This window comes from Octopus sinensis, linkage group LG24 (assembly GCF_006345805.1).
Source record: "Octopus sinensis linkage group LG24, ASM634580v1, whole genome shotgun sequence".
Lineage (NCBI taxonomy): Eukaryota > Metazoa > Mollusca > Cephalopoda > Octopoda > Octopodidae > Octopus > Octopus sinensis.
The window spans coordinates 21588566-21616343 of NC_043020.1; the positions used below are offsets into that span (position 1 = coordinate 21588566).

General features: G+C 38.8%; 2 protein-coding genes and 1 long non-coding RNA gene across 8 annotated transcripts in view; 1 reads left to right on the plus strand and 2 right to left on the minus strand.

The window, feature by feature from the left end:
- The window catches only part of LOC115224126 (coiled-coil domain-containing protein 73-like), a 182801-nt gene that overhangs the window by 49764 nt on the left and 105259 nt on the right, over positions 1 to 27778 (minus strand). The window lies entirely within an intron of this gene.
- The window catches only part of LOC118767712, a 45617-nt gene that overhangs the window by 15289 nt on the left and 2550 nt on the right, over positions 1 to 27778 (plus strand). Inside the window, exon 1 of one of the 3 annotated variants that reach the window (XM_036512725.1) lies at positions 12996 to 13026. The exons of 1 other annotated variant lie outside the window; for it this stretch is intronic. The gene's annotated coding sequence lies outside the window, so the exon portion shown is untranslated. Of the gene's footprint in view, positions 1 to 12995; positions 13027 to 23417; positions 23448 to 27778 lie in introns of those variants that run through there. One more of the 3 variants, XM_036512726.1, reaches the window with a different exon arrangement.
- On the minus strand, positions 501 to 27528 carry LOC118767714. Its single transcript, XR_005003628.1, has 4 exons — positions 27458 to 27528; positions 12469 to 12474; positions 1360 to 1373; positions 501 to 511 (listed from the first exon to the last, which is right to left on the minus strand). It is a non-coding gene; the product is annotated as an uncharacterized LOC118767714 (long non-coding RNA).

The window sequence follows — 27778 nt, forward strand, 5'->3', positions numbered from 1 at the left end:
AAGGCCAAGTACAGGGACTATGTATTTCTCCTGCAGCTGGCTTACCAAAATTATAGCATCAGTGGTTCTTCTCCCTGGCACAAAACCAAATTGCATGTCATCTAAACTAACCCTCTTCCTAATTAGTTGCGCTATGACTCTTTCCATAACTTTCACCTGATCCAGCAATTTGATACCTCTGTAATTATTCTATCTAAGGCATCACCTTTACCTTTGTAGCAGTTGATTATGGTGCTGCTACACCAGTTATTGGGTATGACTCCTTCATGAACCACCTGATTTACAATACTGGTGATAAGACCACAACCCACACTGCCAGATATTTTTAGCATCATAGTGGTGTTTCCTGATGGGCCAGGGGCTTTGCCTGTTTTCACATCCTTAATTGCTTTATCTACCATGGAACTGTCAATTCAGGTAGCTGGTCTCTCAACTGGATCAACATTTGGCAGACTCTCTTTCTCCCGCTCATTCTCTACGTTCAGCAGTCTTTCATAATCACATTTCCAAGCTTCTTTCTTTGCAGAATCATTACATGCAAGTGCACCATGACATCACAATTTTCCCTCACACACTTTCTTGCAATCCAAAATACTTCAGTTCTTTGGTCCTCACATCACTGAACATAAGTAAACTTATTTTCTGTTTCTCCCTTGGCTAGATATACTTATCCCCTAGCATTCCTTCTGGCAATCTGATACAGTTCCCTGCTACCCCCATTCTTCCAGACCTTCAAGCCCTGTTTCTTAGCTTTAATGGCCCTGTCTACAGCATCATTCCACCACCACAGATTTGGCCTGTAGTACTCGACAAGCTGTCCCTCAAGAATTCCCAGTTGCCCTCTATGTCACAAATAGCTCCTCCTCCCTTTCATCAAATTTCTCAATTAGGATATCCCTAAATCTCTGACCATATGAAGAGTCCTTAAACTTCCAAATCCTTCTTTTCCACGTTGGTTTACTTCTTACTACGTATGCATGTATGAATGTATATGTATATACTTCTTACCATGTATGTATCCTCATCATCGTTTAGCGTCCGCTTTCCATGCTAGCATGGGTTGGACGGTTCAACTGGGGTCTGGGAAGCCAGAAGGTTGCACCAGGCACAGTCTGATCTGGCAATGTTACTACGGCTGGATACCCTTCCTAACACCAACCACTCTGTGAGTGTAGTGGGTGCTTTTACGTGTCACCGGCACAGGTGCCAGACGAGGCTGGCAAACGGCCACGATCGGGTGATGCTTTTTATGTGCCACTGGCACGGGGTCCGGGCGAGGCTGGCAATGACCACGATCGGATGGTGCTTTTTACATGTCACCGGCACGAGGCCAGTCGGGGTGGCACTGGCAATGGCCACATTCAGATGGTTTTCTTACGTACCACCGGCACTGGTCTCACAGCTGCAATTTCCATTGATGTTGATTGATTTCGATTTTGATTTTCACTTGCCTCAACTTCACAAGTAGAGTTTTGTGTCCCAAGAAGGAAAGGTATGCATAAGTGGACTGGCTACATCCCAGGTTATGGTCTCACTTGTCCTGCCAGGGCTTCTCAAGCACAGCATACTTCCAAAGGTCTCGGTCTCTAGTCATTTCCTCGGTGAGACCTAAAGTTCGAAGGTCGTGCTTCACCACCTCGTCCCAGGTTTTCCTGGGTCTGCCTCTTCCACAGGTTCCCTCAACCGCTAGGGTGTGGCACTTTTTCACACAATTATCTTCAAATATTCTCATCACATGACCATACCAGTGCAAACGTCTCTCTTGCACACCACAACTGATGCTTCTTAGGTCCAACTTTTCTCTCAAGGTACTTACACTCTGTCGAGTATGAACACTGACATTACACATCCATCGGAGCATACTGGCTTCATTTCTTGCGAGCTTACACATATCCTCAGCAGTCATGGCCCATGTTTCACTGCCATGTAGCATGGCTGTTCGTACACATGAATCATACAGTCTGCCTTTTACTCTGAGCGAGAGGCCTTTTGTAACCAGCAGAGGTAAGAGCTCTCTGAACTTTGCCCAAGCTATTCTTACTCTAGCAGTTACACTTTCAGCACACCCGCCCCTGCTACTGACTTGGTCACCTGGGTAACGGAAGCTATCAACTATTTCTAGTTTTTCTCCCTGGAATGTGGCGCAAGTTGGTCTCAGAGCATTTTCAGTGTTTATTGCTCCTGAGCATCTGCCACTTACAAAAACTATCTTCCTAGTTAGCCTTCCTTTGACATTGCTGCACCTCTTATGTGTCCATAGCTTACACTTGGTGCATCTTATAGAGTTTCTACCTACTCCTTTTCTACAGATCAAGCATGACCATCTACCTGAAGGCGTTTGTGATTTGTCTTCCTTCCTACTTATTGGGACTTTGGTTTTAGCTTGGTTGACTCTAAGGCCCTTCGATTCTAATCCTTGCTTCCACACATGAAACTTCTCCTCCAGTTCTGATAGTGACTCAGCAAGGTCATCAGCATAGAGGAGCTCCCAGGGGCATCCCGTCTTGAATTACTCCGTTATTGCTTGGAGGACTATGATAAATAGGAGGGGGCTGAGGACTGAACCTTGGTGGACCCATACCTCTACCCGGAATTCTTCACTGTACTCGTTGCCAACCCTCACCTTACTAGCAGTGTCTCTGTACATGGCTTGCACAGCTCTCACTAACCATTCATCTATCCCTAGTTTCCTCATTGACCACCAGATAAGGGATCGGGGGACCCTGTCGAAGGCTTTCTCCATGTCAACGAAAGCCAGGTACAGGGGATTATCTTTGGGTAGGTATTTCTCCTGCAGCTGCCTTACCAGGAATATAGCATTATGTATATGTATGTATATATATATATACATATATAACGTAAAGTATACTAGCCATCTCAATATGGCTAACCACTAAGGGTGGGTGTTACTGTAGCTTTTAGCCCCAGGGGATCATCGTCTCCAGCTGGCTTTAGGCACACTTTCTGTGCCCTTATGGTATTTGCAAAGGGAGGTCATCCCTCTCTCGTAAACATAAGTGATACGCACGGACTGCAGTTTCTAGGTATTTACTCTTTACTCTTTTACTCTTTTACTTGTTTCAGTCATTTGACTGCGGCCATGCCGGAGCACCGCCTTTAGTCGAGCAAACCGACCCCAGGACTTATTCTTTGTAAGCCCAGTACTTATTCTATCGGTCTCTTTTGCCGAACCGCTAAGTGATGGGGACGTAAACACACCAGCATCGGTTGTCAAGCAATGCTAGAGGGACAAACACAGACACACAAACATATACACACACACTTATATATATATATACATATATATGACAGGCTTCTTTCAGCTTCCGTCTACCAAATCCACTCACAAGGCTTTGGTCGGCCTGGAGCTATAGCAGAAGACACTTGCCCAAGGTGCCACACAGTGGGACTGAACCCAGAACCATGTGGTTGGTTAGCAAGCTACTTACCACACAGCCACTCCTGCACCTATCTTCGGCATAAACCGGTGATTGCCGTACGCCAAAGACAGGCAAATACCTAGAAACTGCAGTCCGTGCGTATCACTTATGTTTATGAGAGAGGGATGACCTCCCTTTGCAAATACCATAAGGGCACAGAAAGTGTGCCTAAAGCCAGCTGGAGACGATGATCTCTTGGGGCTAAAAGCTACAGTAACACCCACCCTTAGTGGTTAGCCATATTGAGATGGCTAGTATACTTTACGTTGTCGAGCAGTTACTGTTTACATCTCGTTCAGAGATTTATTATTGCTATATATATATATATATATATATATATATATTTATATATATATATATTATATATATATATACACTAGCAGAGATACCCGGCGTTGCCCGTGTTACATGCAATTGAAGAATTAGACTTTTCTGTTTTATTTTCTGTAATGAACTGGAACATCTATGTTTTGAATTTCATCAACATTGCAGATGAGGGTTATTTCCCTCTTTACACACCCTAAAAAAATTGTAATTGTGCCACATGTATCCCATACTATTGATTTTTATGCGCATATTCCAAAATTCCAGTCTTATTGAACCTGTTAAAAGTATTTTGCATCTGAAAAATGAAGTTCATGGAGCTCTAAAATGTGAGAGTTAAGGCCCCTGATTGGGGTGGGTGTCTTAATGTCAACCAGAAAAGTTGAATTGTTGAGAATCTTTTTAACTTGGGTCTTATATCTATTGTTTGAATTTCTTTGAAATAGGAAATATATGTTCACTGGGTTTGTAAAAGAGGGCAAAGCTACAGGAAACCAAAAGACGGATGATCACAATAAGCAGTCAGCTACCCTACCCTAGTAGTTATCACTCCCAATGTAGGATTCCTCACCATCCAGGTGACAGGCACAGCCGTAAGATGCATTACGAATCTATAGCAATTGGAAGGGTGTGACCCAACTGAAATAAACATTAACAACAGTGTGACATGAGGGCTAAGGAGAAATGAAAGTGTCACCTCTGGAGTTTGCAAATGACTTCTATACTGATACATAACTGGACAGAATAAATTTACAATCTATAAATGTCTTTGAATAACCAGTCACTCATGTGGGAAGGCCTTGAAATCAATGTTACCATCTGGGGACTATGTGTGACCCAGTGATAATAAAAAGACTGAAAGGAAATCTGCAATCAAATAACACTTTGCAACTGAATCAGTGGAGGCAAAGATGCCTCTCAGTTACTCGACAATTTATGCACCACATTGCAGAAATCACAATGTAAGTGTATGTCAAAGCAAAGTGTTATACTGTTGTACCATTGAATTACAAATAAAGCTCATCTTTTATGCTCGGGTAACCCTACAGCTTCCAAGAGTACAACTGTATTCGTCTTTGCTTAGATAAAATGACAAAATTGTGGGTGTTAGGTCCCTATGGAGGGGTCTTTCTAACTTATAAGATGAAATTTTATAAATATTACTTCATTTGTGTCTAATATCTGTGATTAAAATTTCATCAACAGTAAAAATATATGAATTGTCATGGGGGTTATGGCCCTTATGCATAGAATATAATATCTAAATTTCATAAAGATCCACTCAGTACTTTTGACCTAGTTTTGGATCATAAAAGAAATGACTAAAATTTGGGAGTTAAGGCCCCCATTAGAGTGTTTTATATATATATATATATATATAGATAGATATAGATAGATAGATAGATATAGATATAGATAGATACACACACACACACACACACACACACACACACACTCACACACACATAGAAAGATAAATTGATAGATACAACTGAGTGGGCAAACAAAAATATGAGACACTAACTAGTGGGTTTTTTAAAATTTTAATAAGCCTGGTACTTATTCTATCAGTTTCTTGTGAAACCAGTAAGTTATGGGGATGTAAATAAGTGAACACCAGTTGTGAAGCAGTGATGAGGGAGAAGCACAAAGACACACACATAGACTTACATATATACATACATATATATATAATTGATTTCTTTCAGTTTCTGTCTACAAAATCCACTGACAAGGCTTTGGTTGGTCTGAGGCTATAGCAGAAGACACATGCCAAGTTACCACACAGTGGGACTGAACTGAGGACCATGTGTTTTGGAACCAAGTTTGTTACGACACAGCCACACCTGCACATATGTATGTGGGGGGAGAGGTAGGTGTGTGTGTATGAGTGTATGGGTGTATATATGTATGCATGTATATATGTGTATATATATGTGTACATATTACATGTACATCTATATATATATATAGATCTACACATACATGTATACATATACATCTATATCTATAGAAATACATCTATACATAAACATGTATACATATACAGCTATACATATATATGTATACATATTCATCTATATATACATGTATATATATATATATATATATATATATATATATAATTGCAGCGTGGAAGGTGTTTATAAGCCATTTAAGAAACACACAAAAGCCGTTCGATTCACTTCAACATTTAAGTTTAATTTGTCAAAATATTTTCGTCGCTAAAATCCGTGACCTGTTCACTGACAAAGTCCGTGCTGCATCTAAGAATCTCCTATATATATATATATATATATATATATATATATATATATATATATATATATATATACATCTATGCTACATGGCAGTGAAACATGGGCCGTGACTGCTGAGGATATGTGTAAGCTCGCAAGAAATGAACCCAGCATGCTCCGATGGATGTGTAATGTCAGTGTGCATACTCGACAGAGTGTTAGTGCCCTGAGAGAAAGGTTGGGTCTAAGAAGCATCAGATGTGGTGTGCAAGAGAGACGACTGCGCTGGTATGGTCATGTGGCGAGAATGGATGTGGATAGCTGTGTGAAAAAGTGCCACACCCTAGCAGTTGAGGGAACCTGTGAAAGAGGTAGACCCAGGAAGACCTGGGATGAGGTGGTGAACCATGACCTTCAAACATTGGGCCTCACCGAGGCAATGACTAGTGACTGGGACCTCTGGAAATATGCTGTGCTGCAGAAGACTCGGCAAGCGCAAGTGTGACCATAACCTTGTGGTCTATGCTAGGGGTGTAACCAGTCCACTTATGTGTGCCTTTTCTTCATTGGACACTAAACTCTGCTTGCGAAGACTAGTTGAGCCAAATGAAATCGAAGTCGAAATCAAATTCGGTGACTAGCATCTGTTGCTAGTGGAGCGCTAAGAGTACCATACGAGTGACATCATTACCAGAGCAACAAGCTGGCCTTCATGCCAATGGCACGTTAAGCACACCATTCAAGCGTGATCGTTACAGCATCGCCTTACTAGCACTTGTGCTGGTGGCATGTGAAATATTCAAGTGAGGTCGTCGCCAGTGCCACTGGACTGGCTCCTGTGCAGGTGGCACGTAAAAAGCACCATTTGGGCGTTGTCGTTGCCAGTACCACCAAACTGGCACGTAAAAGCACCCACTACACTCTCGGAGTGTTTGGCGTTAGGAAGGGCATCAGCTGTAGAAACTCTGCCAGATCAGATTGGAGTCTGGTTTGCCAGACCTCAGTCAAATCGCCCAACTCATGCTAGCATGGAAAGTGGACGTTGAATGATGATGATGATGATATATATATACACATGTAAATTTAAATTTAAAATAATAAGGGTAAAAAATTGAATATAAATTTGATTGGTATGAATTTAAAACCAGTGGTGTAGCATATAAGACCATAGTGGATCTTCTTCTAGCAGAATGGATGTCCAGTTACAGTTCATACCAGTTATATAATAGTTGCACTTTAATAGTTTCAGTATTAAAGTGAAAGTATCTGACATTACAATAGAGAGATGTTTTTCTTTCACTTTTGACATGTAATACTGAAATAGTGGAGAAGATATGATATTGCTGTGGGCTCGCCCTATGCAAGAAGTTAAAAATTTTTTTGCCCATGACACTACATGGACCCTAAGTAAGGCATGTGTAAAATTTGAATGAAATTGGTTGTGTAGTTCTCAAGTTTTAGGGATTACCACAAACAGACAGACAGACAGATAGACAGACAGACACACATTCTCAGTTTTATATATATAGATATCCATATGTATACACCTATATATGCATATATAAAAAAGAATACATGCACCTACACACACACGCACAAACATACATATGTCTATACATTCACACACATATATATGTGTATGTGTGTATATATATACATACATACATACATAAATATATACATATACTTACACATGCATATACATGCCCATATAACAAAAGACGAGCACATTGACAAAAGCCCACACCCCTACACATACATACGTGGTTGTATCAAAATGTTCCCGGACTAGTTATGTTCCATAAGAAATAACTCACCTAAGTTTTAACATCATCTCCTTTGAAATAGTCACCGTGTGCAGCGATATAATGTTCCCAGTGTTCTTGCCACTTTTGGAATCTGACATGGAAGTTATTTTCTGTAAGTGACTTTCTGCAATTCACTCTTGATCTTGACAACAGTGTTTAAATAGCAACCTTTGAGCTACATTTTCAATTTGGAGGAGTGATGGAAGTCTGCAGGTGCTAAATCTGGTGAATAATGGAAACGATACCATGTTGCTTTGGTAAGAAACTAACAAGTGAGGAGAGCTCAATGACACGAAGAATCCAATTCTTCATGCTTCACAGATTCAGTCACTTTCACCGAATGTCTTCCCTCAAATGCTTCACAATGTTGCAGTAGAATTCTCTATTGACAGTTTGGCCCTGGGGAAATGAATTCTTGATGCTCAGTACCTCTGATGTTGAAAACAAACAATGAGCATGCTCTTGATTGAGCCGCAGGTCTGTCATGCTTTCTTCAATCATGGAGATGAAGGGATCTTCCATTGTGACAACTGTTGCTTTGTCTCAGAATCATACCCATAGATCTAACTCTCATCACTGGTGATGATACTTGACATGAAGAATGGGTAATCAGTGGCATGCTGACAGAGATCTTGACAGACTTTGATGCGATGTTCTTTCTGCTCAGTGATCAGCAGGCAAGGGACAAACTTGGCAGAGACACAAAACATGTTCAATTCAAACATTACGATTGCCTGGACAGGCTCATACAACAGACCAACAACATCAACCATGTCGATGATTGTCCTCCAATGAACCTCATGCACAAGCTGATGAATATACAAATAAAGAAATGAGAAGAATACATTATAGAGGTGTTATTTTAACGAGTTATATCTATTATTACCCAAAGAAACACATCTGAACCAGTTGTTCAGTATCCCACCCATAAGGGATTGTTGTTAGGTGTGTTGAAACAATTATCATCATTAATAAAAATTCTCGTATCTTCCATTTTCCATCTTTCATATAATATATATATATATATCAATACATATCAACACATATAACACATGTATACACACACAACTCACATACACCTTAATACAAAATATAAACAGTACTCATACGCATTCATATGTCAATGTTATTTAGAGTAACCTTTCTAGTCCAGAGCTTTCCATCAAACTTGGTAACAGTGCGACAGGCTGTGGAAACAGTCAAGGGCACCTGCACCCCCTAGAATTTTCAGGGGGTGCAAGATCAAAATTTGCACCCCCTACATAATCTTACCAGTTTTAGAAAAAAGTGTCTAAAATCTATAGGTATAAAATGCTTTCAAAACAAAAAATAAATAAATAAATAAAAGTGATGAAGCTGGCATAAAATTCCCTAGTGAGTTTATGGCCACTAACTTCTGAAGGAAAGTAGTGTCAAAATACAAAAAAATAAGTGACAATAACAATAGTAGCAGCAACAATAACAACAAAACCAGCATGTATGGTTAATTTTGAATATATAGAATTACTTGAATTATTGAAGACAGCTGTCACCCAGATAAAATGTCTAACTCTCTCTTTCTGTCTGTCAATACTTCTCTCCATCTTTCAGTACCACTCCCAAGTCCTTTGTAATTGGTGTTGCTAAAGACTTAAAACATGGTTGAATGGATTCGTCCGTTTGACCCCAGTCTAAAAATAAACCCTTTCAAAATTCTTTCAGTCAAAACAATTTTCTTATATAGGTTGTTAGGTCCAAAATGTGCATGAAAAAATTGTTTGAAAGTAAAAAACTTTGAAAGGAAACATTTAACTATAATTAATTACAAACCAAAATTACGAAATAAATTTGTAAAGCCACACATCAATGGGTCTCCCCCCCCCCGTCCACCTTTTTGTGCAAAACGACCATTCAATATCTCATACCATTATCTGCTTGACCACTGCCTGGTTAAGTGATTTTTTCAACTCCAGCCTAGCATTCACTTCAGCCTTAATTCTCCTTTTCATTTTTCATTCAATCTTTACTTTCCTTTTGTCTTTATTCCTCTCTCTCTGCTCTTTTTATCCTTCTCTTGAGTTCCTTAGGAAATAGTTTACTTTTCGCGTTACTACTAACAAATCGTATCTTTATTGACGACTTTCATTTTTTATCTTGCCTTACTTCTGTCGTATTATCAATCAAAAGTCTTCCTGCGTATATATAAAATAGCATCTGTATCATATTTGTTTCCGATACTGTCCTGCTTTTTCATTTTATATAGAAAACACTGATTTAATTAGTTTGATAAGTGCCTCTGTACGAAACTCTCGAACCTTCAGTCACTATGTAACTTTTGCCAATCAATAGATCTATACTTATTATTTGATTCTGACTCAACATGAGTTCTATTTTTCATGTTTGAACCACTACGCCTCTGATGAGAACCCAACAAGGTTCGAAAATCGATTAAGGTTGTTCATCTTTTTTTCAATCTACAGAGAAATGACTAAATTGGTACTACTTAAGAAGAGTGGTTCCAGTGCACGCCGTGCATCCACGCTAGCTAGTCGTGACTAGTCGATCCTACAACGACTACCTAGCAAAGCAAATAATTTTTTTAAACAAAGTAAATAAAACACAAAAACACAAAGTAAGGATCGACTAGTCACAACTAGCTAGTGCGAGTGTGCACACCGGGACCACTCTTCTTTAGTACCGGCTAAATTTGCCCTCTTTATAAATATACGATATATATATAAATATAAATAGACCTTGTAACGATACCAGCTACCAAAAGGTTTCATGGCGAATTGGGGCCCAGGATGACCTTAGTAAAGTCATTGGGGAGAATCCTTGCTGATAATCCCTACTTTAGTGATTTGACCTCATCTTATTATCTATATCCCCTACACATATATATTAAAAAAATACTCGGTTAGGAACTAATATCAAAGTGATGATGTCATATCAGCTGTTGAAAACTTGTTTAACTAACAGGATAGCTTCTTTTCCAAGGCAATCGAAGCAATGAATCGTTGAAAGAAGTATGTAGACGATCTTTTCTGTTTGATTTTCACTTTTCAATTGCCTCAATTTTGTTCCAATTTCAAAAATGTGTATTGTTCACATGAACTAAACCAACAGTGTGTTTATCCAACATTTCACAAAACTTTATTAAACTTCAATTGTTGAATGTTGTCTCCTTGTACAAAATATTAGCTTCCACATCTTTGATTGAGGGGAAAATGAACAAACTTTAAACTTTACAGTTTTCTAAAGTTTTTTCTGGAATAAGTGAATAGCATCAGATTCAACGTGAAAACTTGCACCAATGTATAAAATTTGAAAACTTTTGCTCAATTTTAAAATTTCAGAAGGTGAAATCAAGCAGAAAAGATCCTAATATTTAAAAATGAACTTCATTTGGTCACATTCGATAAGATTATATTAGTCAGCCTGTTAATTTTCCAGTCGATCCTCATAATAATAAAAGTTATTATTATTGAACATTTGTTTGATTTGATACCCAAATTAGAAAATTTCACCTTGTTTGTAAAAAATTTTGAGTACTACAGAAGTGGGAACCTGAGTTCTGAGAGTGTGCATGTCACAAATTTGTGCGTGCGCGCATTAGTTGTAAGAAGTCGATTTTAGCTCACATGGCAAACGACGAGAGTGCGCCTCTCGTTGTTTGCCTGTGTGCTAAAATCGACTACTTACGACTAACGTGCTCGCATGCGCAAATTTGTGACATGCACACTCCCAGAACTCGGATCCACACTTCTCCAGTAGTGCCAAATTTTGGAACTGAGTTTGAACCCCCTAAGCAAATTTTGTTCCCGGGCCACTGGAAACAGTACCTTTTTCTTTTCTAGGAAGATCAGAGTTTTCTATTGTTAATATAGGTGATTTGTTTAGTAAGACCAGAAAATACCAGAATAATAGTGATCAATATCAACTTGAATGAATTTACATTTATCTTAATATTCTAAAGATCTAAACCAATTAATAGCATAGGTTGTCTTGGACTGATTCCAATATCCACTCCAACTTTTTTTATTCTTTGTGTTATCCTGGCTTCCATTTGCATTCTCCATTACAGTGGACTAGTTTCAATTAAAGAGTCACAAGTACTTGAGGAAAAAGTACACAAGGCATTCACAACATTATGTAAGATGCACTCAATGAGCTTTTGAAACAGCCGTAGAACTCAACTACCTCTTTCATCCCTTTTATTTACAAATATCTATAAAGAAACACAAACACACATGCATAGACTATATATATAGGTGCAAGTATAGCTGTGTGGTAAGAAGTTTGTTTCCCAACTACATGGTTCAAGGTTCAGTCCCACTACTTAGCACCTAGTGTTGAGGGTTAAATATGCACCTGAGTCTTAAAATGAGTGGAAGCTTTTAAATACAAGTTTAAATGTTCAATGAATAATAGTCATACATGATTGAAAGCTGGTAAATTCCACTAGAGTAAATTCCACTATGGAAAATTCCACTATGGAAAATTCCACTTGAAAAATAACGGTGTATAGAAAACTAATTGCACACACCCTTGTTTCAAGGGTTTAAGTTGCACATACTATAGGAGTCACAGGGCACTGCTTCATGTGGTCCCGCAGTTTCCATCTAACTAGAAATATTAGGGTCTCATCCATTGTCTTGTATTCAAGTTCCTCTGCACGACATCCTGCTAGTTCAAAGCCAGGAATCCACACCCTGCTGCCTACACTTCAATTTATTGTTGTTAAGGTTTTGTCTGTCTCCTACCCTTCAACCTGTCTGGCCTTGTAAGACCTGCCTGAAGATTTCTCTCCCTCTAGCATAGCTCTCTGGGTCAATGGAGCACACAGGTACTTCACTGCGACAAAGTGCTTGTTGAATTGGCCACGGACTACACAGTAGTTCTTCTGCTCTTTGACAGGTCTTATTTTTCGTCCTGCTGGGTGTCCAACAATCACCCTCCTCACTAAGCAAGTTTGATGGGGTTGCCAGTTTAGATGCCAACGACCTGGCTGTATATATATATATATATATATATATATATATATATATATACATACATACACATTTATATATATACATACATACACATTTATATATATACATACATACACATTTATATATATATATACACACATTTATATATATATATTCTCTTTTACTTATTTCAGTCATTTGACTGCAGCCATGCGGGAGCACCACCTTTAGTCAAAGATATCGACCCCAGGACTTATTCTGTGTAAGTCTAGTACTTATTCTATCAGTGTCTTTTACCAAACCGCTAAGTTTCGGGGATATAAACACAATATCGATTGTCAAGTGATGGGGGGGGGGGCACACAAACACAGACAGAAAGGCACACACACATAAATATATATACATACAGACCCCCATCCATATATATATATTAGGGTGATGAGCTGGCAGAATCGTTAGAATGCTGGGTGAAATGTTTAGCAGTATTTCAAGGTCGACTTTGCCTTTCATCCTTTCAGGGTCGATTAAATAAGTACCAGTTATACACTCAGATTTATGTAATCGACTTAATCCCTTTGTCTGTCCTTGTTTGTCTCATCTGTGTTTAGCCCCGTGGGCAATAAAGAAATATATATATATGACAGGCTTCTTTCAGTTTCCATCTACCATATCCACTCATATAGCTTTGGTCAGCCCAAGGCTATAGTTGAAGGCATCTGCTCAAGGTGCCATGCAGTGGGACTGAACCCGGAGCCATGTAGGTTTTTTTTTATTATACCTATTAATCATGGATGACTTGGAAAATTTAAACTTCCACGAGTTACACAATCTAAAGATCTAGACATCAAAGCTAAAGGAAAGGCTGACAAATTAATTTAAGAGATCAGGAAAATTCAAAATGATGGTTTTGGCACAAACCACACATGTAGGTTGTCACAGCCTAAAACTGAGCTCTATGCAGCTCCTGCTCAAAATTCTTCAGAAAAATCAGAAGATATTTCAGATGATCAGATCATATTTGTTAAAACTCTTGATCCGCAAACAATCATTAATGTTGGGGAATTTCTTGAAGACCATAACAAATGCAACAGTACTGTAGAACTGAAATATTGTGAAAAAGAACTTGATAAATTAAGTGAACATAACCAGACAGTTGATTTTGAAGATTTTGAGGAAGATGACAAAAATAAGGCTGGGACTGAAGAACTGAAAATGACAGTGTGCTAGATGCTACCTATGAAGTGTTACCTGATGTTGAAGACCTGGAAGACAAATCAACAAATGATGACCTGGCTGTCAACAAGAATGACAGTGTGAATTAACTTTTTGATGTAATGAAACCTGATATGACTAATGAAGAAATGAAAGCAGAACTGATAGCAGATATTGATAAAAAAAAGTTCAGAAAAGAACCACAAAAACAGCGAAGGAATTTGATAATTGCATCAACATGATACTACTTTTCAAAAAGGAATCAAATATTGCAGAGCCATCTGAAAAAGCAGGTAAAAATTCATCATTCTGATGTGTAAGCATATAATGTTCTATGATCTTCCACCTGATATCATATGGGATCCTTGTCAAATAGTGGTGGTGGTGGGGAACAAACACAGACACAAAGATATATATATATATGCATTACTAGATACATTAAGCAAACTCAGTGAATTTCTGTCTTTTTGATTGGATTCTCACTTTATTTTTTCTTGCTCATATTATATCTAAAACCTCAATTTTTTCCATGCTGTATGTTTGAATATTTTATATGGCCTTTATCTAGAGAATGGGGCAGCCATGCTGTTTGGTCATTCACTGTGTGCCTGCCAAATCCACCCTCTCCTCTTGTACCTGAAGTCTTTCTAGAACCTGTCATAAACCTATACAGAATGATGTCTCCCTCACTTCCACTTCTATCTAGTAGCTATCTCCTGATTAACATGGCGAGTGTGAAATGAATGAAATGATAAAGTAGAGATAGTTTGAAATCTATTTGAACTTATATGATATGTCTGGGAAATATACATGCAAGCTTCCTTTTCAGATGCAGAATGTTGTCCCTAGTCCCTGTGTCTCCCTGGTCCACACCTTACACACCCTTAGAGTTGGCACACTCAATGTGGGCATAGTGAAAGGAAGGCCTGGTGAGATTGTCGAGATACTTGAATGGAAGTGTGTAGATGTGTGTTGCATCCAAGAAGTAAGGTTGAGAGGAGATTCTGCTAGGCTCCTCACAGGCAAAGATATAAAATCTTGTGGGTAGAGAACAGTAATGGGGTTATGGGTGTGGGCACACTTCTAGCTGAGAATGGGTTGATAAGGTTTTCAAGGTAGTCAGAGTGTATGATAGAATATATATAAGCTTAGACTAGTGTTGCAAAGTGGAACAGCAACCATTATCTCGGATTATGCTCCTCGGCCAGGACTACCTGATGAACAGAAAGACTGAATTTATGACACCCTTTTGCAGACTACATCATCAGAAAATGACAGGGACCTTCTTTTTGTATCTGGCAACTTCAATGGGCATGTTGGACAACGTCTGGGTGGTTTTCATGATGTGCATGGTGGCAACAGATTTGGTACTCATAATGAGGAGGGAACCAGGCTGCTAGAGTTTTGTGACACAAATGATTTTATGCTCTGCAATATTAACTTGAGGAAACCTGCCAGTCATCTGTTCACCTATCAGTTTGGTGGGCACGCTAATCAGATTGACTACATTCTAGCCAGAAAACAGGAAAGACGGCTGCTTATAAATGCCAAAACTTTCCCAAGTGAAGAATGCACCCCTCATCATAGGTTTGTTGTTAGTGACTTCAGGATCAAGGCTGCCTAGAAGACAACCAGTGTGATAAAGAAAGGTCTGGAAGCTTAAGGACCCTCTGAATGATCAGAGATTTAGAGACATATTACGTGAAGCATTTGACAAAAAAGAACAACCAGATATTCCTATGGGACAACCTTCTGAGGGCCACTGACCAAATTTTTGACTGGTGCAAAATCCCTTCTCAACCTAAAGTGACATGGTGGTGGAACAGTGCAGTTAACAGGGCCATTAGAGAAAAGAAACAGGTCTGGAAATGTATTGGTAGCAGGAGACTGTATCAGATAGCTAGAAGAGAGGCTATACATATATATGATGGGCTTCTTTCAGTTTCCATTTACCAAATCCACTCACAAGGCTTTGGTCAGCCTGTGGCTATAGTAGAAGACACTTATCCAAGGTTTCACACAGTGGGACAGCACTCGGAACCATGCAGTTGGGAAGCAAGCTTCTTCCCACACAGCCACACCTGAAATGTATACACAGATGTGACAGAAGTAAACAGACACCCCATAAAACATTGTTTTATGCTTATTCTAACTTGTAAATGTTTATATTTTTTATTGATATTTTTAAATGTTTCAGGTTCTATATGTGACTGTTTACTCATGCCATGTACAAAAGAAGCCTTGGAACTGTCTGAATTTCAAAGAGGCCGTATTGCGGGTCATTCTGAAGGCAGACATAGCGTAAAATTGCAGAAAACCTCGGGATCCTGCTTTCTACAGTTAATAGAGTGATTGTGCAAGTCACCAGAGAAGGGAAGGAGTCCACATCACTTCACCCAGATGAACCAGGGCCCTCTGACAGGACCCTTCTATTTGTTAAGAGAAGTGTGGAGGATAGTCATTGTTGTAAGACCTCTGACATAGCAGAACAAGTTGATGTCAATCCCAGAACAGCTGTCAGGTATCTCCACAAACTTGATTACTATGGCAGAGTAGCAAGAAGTAAGCCACTTCTTCAACCAGCTAATATCAAGCAGAGAAAAGATTGGGCCAGTAAAATGGTGGAGAGGCCACTAGCTTTTTGAGACACTGTCATATTATCTGATGAGTCCAGATTTGCTGTATTTCCTGACAGTGGTCGAGTGTGGGTCTGGAGACTGTGACCAAGAATTTGGTGTGAAAAGATTGCAGCCAACAATGAAACATGGCAGCTATTCTGTGATGGTCTGGGGAGCAATTTAGAACAATGGTTGATCAGAGCTGGTGGAGTGTGAGGGAAGTATAAACTCAGATAAATATGTGTCCATATTGTAGAGAGGACTCCTTCCAATCTTCTCCAGTGGTGAAATGATTAAGAAGATTCTTTATTTATGGAAAATGGGGATCCTTGTCACACAGCTAAAATGACCCAAGATTTGTTGGATGAGAATGGCATTAAAAAGTTTCTATGGCCAAGTCATGGAAACAGTCACAAGATATGAACCCTATTGAACACCTCTGAACATAATGGACAGGACACTTCATAAAAAGAACAAGAAAGCATCTTCAAAGCCAGATCTCTTGAGATTACTGCATGAAACTTGGCAAGAAATTCCGCAAGAGAATATTTGTCATCTGATCAGTAACATGCTTAATAGGGTTTGCATTGAAAAATGCAAAGGCCATGTCAACTAAATATCAAATATTCCCATTATAACAATTAATAAATAAATTGAATGTATAATTTCAGATTTAAATAAATTTTGATGATTATAAGACTATGATGTCTGTGCATATGTATGTGTGTATGTATATATATGTGTGTTGTGTGTATGAGCATGTGTGTGTGTGGATACATGCTTATATCTAACTCTGTCTTCCCCTCTCTAGACAACTTGTTTAAATCGTATTCCTTCCCCCTATCAGTACTACTCCTGATTACTAACTATATATGTATGTATCATATATGCATAATAATAGTCAGGCTGTCAAGTATACAAAGTGTATGTGTGTGCAAACATGGATGTATGCATGTGCGTTAAGTACAGAGCATTGAAAGAGTCTATAATAGGACGCTAGAAGAATGTTCAGACACAATGATGATAAATACCAGTTCGTAGTCAAGGTACACAATAGTTGAAGTGTTGTAACAAGAAGTTGAGGTTGCAATGCAGAGCTGGTTACTTGGTACAGAAGGTTCTTGTAGGTTGTGTTTGCTCTTTACCATGGTGAAGTATTTCACGAACAGTGTTGAGATAGAACGTGTGTGAGGGTTGCTGGTTGCTGTGTACGTAGAGAGATGTTGTTGACAAGATTAAGAAGATGAAAGCAACAAAGGAGATTGCCGTATGCTGTTGGTCAAGTGTTGATGTGTCTCCATGTGGCTGCTGTTGTGTTGTCGCTGGAACTGTTGTGTTGTTGCTGGGTGTGCTGTGTGGTCAGTGGCTAGACTTAAAAAGTATGGAACTGACAGATTTTGAGATGGTGTTGAAGCTAGCAGTTTATACTGTACTATCGGATTTCTTGGCCTTCCCTTCATTCTCACCTTCTCTCCTCTTTCACCTCACTCTGTCCCTTTTCTTTTTTCTTTCTTTCTCATTCCTCCCTAATTCTTGTATCTCTCTGACCCTACCTCTCTCCTCTCCTTCCATATGACCGGTGTTCCGCCAAACCTGATCTCTCTTTCTTGGTTCAACTACCATCCATGCAACATCTATATTCCTTCCCATGACTTTCATCTCTTATGTCCCTGCCATAAGGATTCACTTCCACACACATCAGTTTAACTTAATTCATCCTTAGTTGAAAGACGCCTGTTGTTAATGTCCTGTTGTTTGTGTACCATTTCTCAATTTCTTTTCATCCTTGTTTTCGTATACATTTGCTTGCTTTCTTCCAAGGAATTTAGTGCACTTACCTTAGATTTTCTTGGGCTGGCCAGAATGTAGCAGTCTCGAGTGTAACCAGCCAAAACTGCTGAGAAAATCTGGAACTCAACTGAAGATAGAAAACTCTGAATGACCTGTCCTTGTTTTTCCTGTTCTTTTTTGTATCATCTAAATGTCCAAATGTTTTGTTGTCTGTTATGTTCTTGTTCCATTATCTTTTTTCTTTTTATATATATATATATATACACATGCACATATACAAACACACTCATGCACACACACACATGTATATGTATATATATTTATATTAATCAAAGGGCATACAGAGTATGTCTCTCTGCTAGAAATAACAATCAAAACTCTTATCTAAATTGCCAACAAAAACAATAATTTCAGAAATTCAACAGTCTAGATAATAATAGAGTTAATGGTATCTTCGAAAATATTTTCTGATAAAATTTTGTTATATATATATAGGCGTAAGAGTGGCTGTGTGGTAAGTAGCTTGCTTACCAACCACATGGTTCCGGGTTCAGTCCCACTTCATGGCACCTTGGGCAAGTGTCTTCTACTATAGCCTCGGGCTGACCAAAGCCTTGTGAGTGGATTTGGTAGACGGAAACTGAAAGAAGCCTGTTGTATATATGTATATATATTGTATATATATATGTGTGTGTATGTGTATACGTTTGTGTATCTGTGTTAGTCCCCCCAACATCGCTTGACAACTGATGCTGGTGTGTTTATGTCCCTGTCACTTAGCGGTTTGGCAAAAGAGACCGATAGAATAAGTACTGGGCTTACAAAGAATAAGTCCTGGGGTCGATTTGCTCGACTAAAGGCGATGCTCCAGCATGGCTGCAGTCAAATGACTGAAACAAGTAAATATATATATATATATATATATATATATAACGGGAAGCTTTATGAAAATAGACAAAAGACGAAGGCAGGTGGAAAACAAACAAACAATTGTATTAGTATGGCGCTCAGGAAATATAAATAAAACAAGTCTTTAACGTTTCGAGCCTACGCTCTTCAACAGAAAGATACACAGAGAGAAAAAAAACACGGAAAGAAGGAGAGAAAAAAAATGCGTGCAGTAACTAACAAATCAACATGGCGATCTGATTTCGGCCAGAAGTCAAAGATCAAACATGAGACGCGAGAGCGAAATTAGGGGAGATAATAGGGTTGAATGGCCAGCTCCAACATAAGGGTGTGTGTGTGTGTGTGTATGAGAGAGTATTAGTGCGTATGAGAGGTCTGGACGTGTGTATGTATAGGGTTGGTGTATGTATTAGTATGTATTAGTATGTATAAGGGTGTGTGTGTGTGTGTGTGTGTATGAGAGAGTATTAGTGCGTATGAGAGGTCTGGACGTGTGTATGTATAGGGTTGGTGTATGTATTAGTATGTATTAGTATGTATTAGTTGGTGTATGTATTAGTATGGCACATCATATATGATGTGATGTGTAAAGTCGTGTGGTGTAGTGTGGAGAGAGGAGAAGAAGGGGAAGGTAGGGGAGGGGAGGAGAGGAGGGGGAGAGAGAGGAGGGGGATGAAGAGGAGGAGGAGGGGAGGAGGAAGGAGGAAAGAGGGAGAGGGGGAGAGAGAAGGGGAGTGAGGGAGCAGAGGGAAGGGGAAGAGGGAAGGAGGGAGGGAGAAAGAGGGAAGAAGGGAAGGGGAAGGGGAGTAGGGGGTGAAAGGATGAAGGACTGAAGAAGTAGGGGTCGGGGTGGGGGGGGGGGATATATATATAAAATAATGTTACAATTACTCAATAGTCAAGATAAAACTCTGAGTTTCAGATCAGATAACCGAAGAGATGGTGTTGTGGATTTCCACTTCGGCATCTGAAACTCAGAGTTTTATCTTGACTATTGAGTAATTGTAACATATTATTTTATAGATAAATTTCCTGTATTTACATAATATTGAGGTCTCTTTCTTTCTTTTGTTATCTTACCGTTTTTACCAATATATATATATATATATACAACTTATAAACAAGGGCTAAAGAAAAATTATTTCTATGCCAATATGCTGAGAACAGACTTTAAATCGTCAATTTCCACATTTCATTATACATTCAGTATAAAAACACGTTGTGCTGAAATCGAGGAAAGCTAGCCAACAGAATTTTTTAAAAGTTCGTTATTTCTATATTGTATCAATTTCAGGATTAATCCTAAGATTCTTCCCTCTTCTGTAGAAAATACAATAAGAAATAAATTAAATACTTACATGCACCCATGGAAAAAAGTATAAGCATTTTTTCCATGGGTGCATGTAAGTATTTCATTTATTTCTAATTGTATTTTCTACTGAAGGGAAGAATCCATAGGATTAATCCTGAAATTGATTCAATATAGAAATAACGAACTTTTAAAAAAAATTCTGTTGGCTAGCTTTCCTCGATTTCAGCACGACGTGTTTTTATATGGAATGTATACTGAAATGTGGAAACTGACGATTTAAAGTCTGTTCTCAGCATATTGGCATAGAAATAAGTTTTCTTTTGCCCTTGTTTATAATTTTAACCTTTGAAGGTATTTTAATATGCTGCCACTTTTGATGAAATTTTTTTCTGAAAAAATTTTATTCGATATTTGTAATATATATATATATATAGCAGCATCAGCACTAAGCAGTGATTAGGAATAAACAAACACTATATGGGTGACTAGGCCATATCCCACTCTGCCAAATATTTTAAGCATCTCAGTAGTGATTCCAGATGTGCCCAGGGGCTTTCCCTGTCTTCATATCCTTAATTGTTTTATCTACTAAGCTACAGTCAATTCAGATAGCTAGTCCTTCTGTTGGGTCCATGTTAGGCAGGCTCTCCTTCTCCCATGCATTCTCTACATTTTGCAGCCTTTTATGGCACTTCCAACCTCTTTCTTTGCAGAATCACTAACTGCAAGTGAGCTATCATCTGTGTAAATGCACTTCTCTCCTACAACATCATTATTTTCTGTCTTGCAATTGAAAACATCTCAACTCAGTGGTTCTCATGCCACAGAACATAGGCAAATTTCTTCCTTTCTGCTTCCCCCCTGGCTAAATATACCTGTCTCCTAGCTTCCCTTCTATCTACCAGATGTGCATGTGTGTATGTGTGTGTGAGTGTGTGTGTGTGTGGACACATTGGAATTACTAAAGTAATTATTTTGAAATGTTGAATGACAACACTCTAGTAATTTAGTTATGTACATCTACAGAAGTTAGCTTCTTGGCAAATGTGAACATCTCTTCCACAATCAGTAAGAAGGAGAATATTTAGGACAACAACTGCTTTGAAACCTACAGTTCCTCTACACTAATTGTAAATTCATGTTTATACCAATAATCATTGGTGAACTTAGTTACGAGGGGCGTTCAATAAGTAATGCCTCTGACCCACTTGCAGTTGTTTGATCTAGCTGAAATTTAATTATTGATATCTCTATAGATTAAGTGGCAAATTACAGCTCTGAACTAAATGTGGTTTCTGATTTACAGGTGTTTGAACTGAGTCAAGTGTGAAATGGAGCCTGTTGAGTGTCGAGCAGTGATCCGGTTTTTGTATTTGAAAGGACACACACCACGAGAGACTTTTGATGAAATGAAAGTAACTTATGGTGATGATGCCCCATCATATGACCTTGTAAAACGCTGGCATTGTGAATTCAAACATGGTCGGAACTCTGTGGAAACAGCTCCCAGATCTGGTCACGCCCACTTCTGCCATTGATAAGGCATCTGTCCGTCAAGTTGAGGCTGCCATTTTGGAAGATCAACGCATAACTATTCGCCAAATAGCCCATGAGGTCAAGATTAGTATCGGGTCTGTGGAAACTATCATTCATGACCATTTGCATATGCTAAAGGTGTCTGCCAGATGGATTCCCAGGTTGCTCACACCTTTCCAGAAGTAAGAATGCGTCGAGTGCTCGAGGATGAATTTGGAGATGTGCCAAGAAGATGAGTCAAAATTTTTCAAAAGACAGATTACACAGGATGAAACCTGGGTCCGTCACTATGATCCAGAGACCAAAGCCCAGTCAATGCAGCGGAAGCACTGTGACTCACCTCCTCCAAAGAAGGCAAGGGTGCTGCCCTCCGCTGGCAAGCTCATGCTCACGGTCTTCTGGGATCAGGACGGAGTAGTGATGACAGATTTCCTGGCAAAGGGTACCACAATTACAGGAGCCTATTATGCTTCACTTTTGAGGAAATTAAGAGAAGCTATCAAAAGCAAGAGGCGGGGCAAGATCAGCAAAGGCATCCTCCTCCTGCAGGACAACGCTCCGGTCCACAACTTGCGTGTCGACTGATCAGAAACACAGGCGTGCGGCTATGAACTCGGCCCCCATCCCCCTACTCTCCTGACCTTGCACCCTCTGATTTTCACCTCTTCCCAGCCATGAAGTTGTTTTTGAAAGGAAAGTGTTTCCCAGATGATGCAACCTTGATTTCTGAAGTCACGTCGTGGTTGGAGAACCAAGCTGGGGTCTTCTACAAAAACGGTCTCCAGAGCCGCATCAAACAATAGGAGAAATGCGTAACTCTGGGTGGTTCCTATATAGAAAAAGATTAATAACTGTGCCAAGTTTCGTTGTTCTACTGCTATGGGAAGTGGGTCAGGGGCATTACTTATTGAACGCCCCTCGTATGTTTATAAATGTCTAAACAATAATCAGTAAGAGCCAGGATATGGGGCAAAGAAAAAGATCATCTAACACACACTTTAAAGATAAAACTTTGTAAGTAGAACAGTAAAAATATACGAGATTTTCTTGAAGTTCAAAATGTAAAAATTATCACTGTTGCTATTTAAGTTGCAGTGATGGAGCTTTTATTTCTTTCTTAGAAACCAGCTCCCTCCTTCTAGAGAGAAGTCTAATAAATAAGAAAAAAGTGAACACACCACACACACCACACACAACACACACACACCACACACACACACAAGCATTTAAAGGAGAAGAGAGGAGTTGAGGAAAAGAAACACACATATACATACTGTATATGATTAATGAATCAAAAGACATTTGGTATGTATATATGTCATATGCACTTAGGAGGCTAGGAAAACAAAGTGCACACTTATGCTAACAAATTAACTCAAGTTAATTGAAGTGCACTTCCTCCCATTCTCCAAATTACAATGTCATCTCATACATGCCTTCCATCCTTTAAAATCAATAATCCAGAGGATGAGTGGGCTTCTAAGTGATTGTTTAATCAGCCAGAAATAGCAGTCAAATTTACTTCAAATTGTAGTCTTTTGACTAAGAAAAGGCAAAAACAGTGGATAATGCAACAGTAGATACACTATAGATGGGAAAAAAATGTAAAAATTGGAATTGAGTTGACCTTTGATGAAAGTTCAACTCAATAAAGACTGATCTGGGGTTAAACAACAATAACAACTATACCACAATCACTACAATCAGTAACAATAGCAAGCTCCATCCCATCACAGTTATTACCATCATAGCCAACATGATGGAGCTTGTAAGTGGTTAGTCTGCTTGCTAAAACATTTCTTACTAATCATCTTAGAAAAGGATGGACCTATTACATATGTAGTACTTGATAGTCTGTTATATTAATGAATATGGTAGTCATGGGTGGAATGATTTTGATCAAGAATAACCTCAATCAGGGTTCACCTGGAGCTTAAACAACAACAAAAGTAATCATAACTTACATTGCCATTCTTTTCTAACCTTTCGAGAATCTAAACTACTGGAGTAAACAGGAGAGCTAATGATAGGGGTCACTATCTGAGTCAATGAGAGGAAGGAAGTTTCTACATGGATATTTGACCTGCTAGAAATTGCCTAACACCTTTAAAAAGAGAGAAAGTGATATTAGATAATGTTATCCTAGATACATTTGGTCCATATGAAAAGATGTAATGGTTACAGAATGAGCAAATTTTAGCCCCAAGTTTGACCTGGAAGTAAACATCAACAAACTACTACAAATGCTTCTCCATAACCAACACCAGCACCAGCACCATCCCTACCAATACTATCATATATAATACCAATTTCATCATTTTCATCATCATCATCACCACCTTCTGACTGAAGAGTTAATTTTATTTCATGTACAGTATATACCACAAAGTAGGTTGTTCAGCTTATAATTATTTCTGTTGTGTTGCCTGTTAATTTAATGTCATTCAGATCATTAAGTTGAAGTGTCATTAACAAAAGAAAAGAAAAGAAAGAAAGAAAGAAAGAGGATAAAGAACATGCCTCTTTGTGTGATGCATGCTGAAACATGTATTATCTGACAGTAGTTTTAATGTAAGTGTAACTGACTCAAAATAAAATCACAGACACTAACATAAATACACTAGAAGATAGAGAATAGAGATGTATTTAGAAGTAACAACCAAGTTCCAGGTTCAATACTAAAATATGGATCATTAGGTCTCAGTGTGACCAATGCCTTGCAAGTGAAATCTGGTACACAGAAACTTTGAGAAAACCCATGATACAGCTTAGTTACCTGTATAGTTAATCAGGTTATTCAGGAAGGCACCATCTCCAATGATGGGTGTAGTAGTATTATAGTTAGCTGCTACAAACTGTTATACCAAGTCGTGAAAGTTACTGAGAGAATTATAGCTCAATTGATTAGGAATAGAATTAAAGTAGATGAGATGCAGTTTGGTTTTGTATCTGAGGTGAGTACCACAGATGCCATCTTCCTAGTGAGACAACTGCAGGAAAAGTACTTGACCAAAAGTAAGCCATTGTACTTAGCATTTGTCGACCTGGAGAAAGCTTTTAATGGAGTAACCCACTCTGTTATATTGTGGTCTGTAGGAGTGGAGGAGTGGCTTGTTAGAGCTGTACAAGCCATATACAGTGGCGCTGTCAGTTAGGTGAGAGTTGGCCATGAATACAATGATGAATTTAGCGTACAAGTAGGGTTTCACTAAGGCTCAGTTCTCAGCCAACTCCTATTTCTGCAGGCCATAATAGAGGAATTCAAAACTGGATGTCCGTGGGAACTGCTATATGCTGATGACCTTGCTCTTATTGCAGAATTGGAGAAGAAATTCCAGGTATGGAAACAAAACCTGGAATCAAAGGGTCTTAAAGTAGGTAAGATCTTCCTTAGTTTAGTTAATAGACACTTCCCTCATGTTAACAGATTCAACAAAATATTTAAAAGACATACCCAGAAATTATCCCTTAGTTGTGCACCTGGTGTAAAAAAAGATTTTAGTAGGTAGGCCCACACCCAAGGCTGAGGTAGGATTCTCATGCAGGAGTAACACAACTTGTCCACAAAATGGCCACTGCAATACAGAAACAGTTGTTTACAAGGCAGAAGTAACAGCAACAGGATCCAATGGACAACTGAGCATGTGGAAGTACATGGGAGCATCAGAAGGCCCCTTCAGAACCTGCTTTAAGCCTGCCTTCAAGATCCCAGACGGGCGTAATGCCACAACCCTAACCAAACATGTTTGGGCTTTGAAAGAAAGCGCCATGGGCTACAACATAAAGTGAAAGATACTAGAAAAATGCAAACTGTACTTCAATAGTAGCAGGAAGTGCAGTTTATGCCTCGCTGAGAAGAGAGCAATTTTATAAGGTAATTAACATGCAGATGGTTACTTGAATAGCAGAAGTGAGGTGTTTAATCCTTGTCTGCATGAAAGGAAGTACATCCTATCATACCTGCGTGCCCCATGACTGCAATCACAGGTCCCATGCCTCAACCTTCTGCCAACAACCCTCTACCAATGCCCTTGGGCCCGGCAAAAAGAGTTCGACCAAAGCACACACCAATGCACCCATGTACACCCTTATAAGGCAGACACCCCACAGAATAGACTGTCTCCTACCACCCACAATGCATACCCCTTCACACAAATTGTACCCCACATATACACAGACCCCATACACACCACATACTTACATAAAAAAAACCATGACTTTATCTTTTACAGAAAGAAAACAGACCAATGAAGTCATATATACCTACATCCCCAGAAAAAATTATACATATGACACCACTACACATATCACACACCCCATCCCCACAAGAGCACCACAATAATAATACACACTGTCTCCACTTCAAGATAACTTTTGCTGGCCTCACAGCATACCCAACCAAGGGACATAACTCCTAACCTAATTCCCTGGGCCTTTTTCGTTCCACCACCTTTTTCACATAAGCCACTGACCAGTTCTGTTAATCTACCTCTAACAATAGACAGCAGCTGCCATATTCCCTTTCATATCAGCTTACTCTGATGAGTGTAAAGTTATATAATCGGATTGTTACATAACACTCCATTATATTTTTTATGTGAAACCAATTGGTAAGATCGGCCATGATGGATATTTAACACTATACATTTTGGATTATATATATATCATCAGGCAATACTGCATTATTGGATGAATCACAGAGGGGCAGTTATCCTTTAGTGCCAGTATGAAGGCCAGCCTGCTATGTGGGTAATTCTGTATGTACTTGGTAGGGAGAGGTAGGTAATGGGAATAGAGGAAGGAATGGTAGTAATATTTGAGTGGAGTTGTGTGTGGTGGTGTTGAATTTATTTGATATTCATTCAGCTCAATGAAATAGAACAAGATGTACTACCATCCTTAAATCTACTGAATGAATGACCATCCTTAAAATCTGCAGAATGAATAGCAAGTAAATCAAACACCACCACACACAACTCCATCCCATATTACTACCATTCCTTCCTCTACTCCCATCACCTACCTCCCCTTACCAAGTACATACAGAAATACTCTCATAGCCAGAAACATCCCTCTGTGATTCATCCAATAATGCAGTATCACCTGATGATGATCAACTGGATAACCAGGGATAACATGGACTATACTGTACTAATCCCAAGGATACCAACTCTGATGTCAAAATCATGTGATTTGTGGAAATGTACATAGCGATGTATTAAATATTTATAAATTCCAACCTAGAATTATTGTTATTATATATATCCTACATTATATTAGTATAACTGTGATGCAACCCTGAAAAATTAACTCACTAGTCAGTATCATTAGACAGTAGCTGGTATAATAAAATAGGAACTTTATTTGCATATCCCTAATGTTACCTTAAACGAATCTAAAAGATACACACACCAGGCTTCTTTCAGTTTCCATCTGCCAAATCCACTCACAAAGCTAAATATATTTTGAATTAATCAGAAACAAAAGTCATCTTGGTATTTATGATTGTTAAAATAAGAAATGAAGTAACAGTTTATACAGATTATGAGGTAAACATGTAGTGATTGAAGTACTAACTCACTTTTAGCTTTTGACTTTATTTATGACTTTTTTACCCAAGAAAGAATTCTTAGAAA